Source organism: Gavialis gangeticus, unplaced genomic scaffold (assembly GCF_001723915.1).
Source record: "Gavialis gangeticus isolate Ggan-Ray unplaced genomic scaffold, GavGan_comp1, whole genome shotgun sequence".
Classification (NCBI taxonomy): domain Eukaryota; kingdom Metazoa; phylum Chordata; order Crocodylia; family Gavialidae; genus Gavialis; species Gavialis gangeticus.
The window spans coordinates 31,201,233-31,201,518 of record NW_017729034.1 but is presented as its reverse complement, the minus strand read 5'-3'; the positions used below and the strand labels follow the sequence as shown (position 1 = coordinate 31,201,518).

At 69.2% G+C, this 286-nt stretch overlaps 1 long non-coding RNA gene across 1 annotated transcript in view; it reads left to right on the top strand.

The window, feature by feature from the left end:
• Positions 1–286, top strand: part of LOC109304291 — a 49,884-nt gene that overhangs the window by 35,687 nt on the left and 13,911 nt on the right. The gene's annotated exons all lie outside the window — the stretch shown is intronic.

Sequence of the window (286 nt, the reverse complement as noted above, 5' to 3'; positions counted from 1 at the left end):
GGAGGGAGTGGGGTTGGGGCTGGGGTTGGGGCAGGGGCTGCCCAGCCGGGGTGTGGTGCTGGACTGAGCCATGTGGGGGGTGGCTCCCACTGCTGCACGCACCCCAGGAGGGCATGGGGTATGTGTCCCCACATCTGCACGGGGCAGGGCAGGCTGCCGCTGTGGGCTGGGGCTGCACCAGGTTCTTCCCGGTGGGAGCTGGGCCAGGCTGTGCTCAGGGTGGGTGGCAGCGGCACTGGGAAGAGGCTACAGGAGGGGCTCCAGCCACTCCAGGATTCACCGTAAT